This window comes from Arachis duranensis, chromosome 3 (genome assembly GCF_000817695.3).
Source record: "Arachis duranensis cultivar V14167 chromosome 3, aradu.V14167.gnm2.J7QH, whole genome shotgun sequence".
In the NCBI taxonomy this organism is placed as follows: domain Eukaryota; kingdom Viridiplantae; phylum Streptophyta; class Magnoliopsida; order Fabales; family Fabaceae; genus Arachis; species Arachis duranensis.
In genome coordinates, this window is record NC_029774.3 from 33,568,237 (window position 1) to 33,568,722 (window position 486).

Below are 486 nucleotides of genomic sequence, written 5' to 3' on the forward strand. Positions count from 1 at the left end.
AAATACTTGGATTTTAGTCCGGAAAGTGTAAGGTTGGCATTCAACTTGCCCATGATGCAAGGAGATGAACATCCTTACACTAGAAGGGTCAACTTTGATCAAAGGTTGGACCAAGTCCTCACAGTCATCTGTGAAGAGGGCGCTCAATGGAAGAGAAAGGGAAGCCAAGTCAACTAAGAAGGAATGACCTCAAGCCCATCACTAAGAAAAGGATGGAGCAAACAAGAGACCCTTCTCATCATGAAATTCCTGAGATGCCTCAAGGGATGCACTTTCCTCCACAAAACTATTGGGAGCAACTAAACACCTCCCTAGGAGAATTGAGTTCCAACATGGGACAACTAAGGGTGGAGCACCAAGAACACTTTATCATCCTCCATGAAATTAGAGAAGATCAAAGAATCATGAGAGAGGAGCAACAAAGACAAGGAAGAGACATTGAGGAGCTCAAGCACTCCATAGGATCTTCAAGAGGAAGAAAGAGCC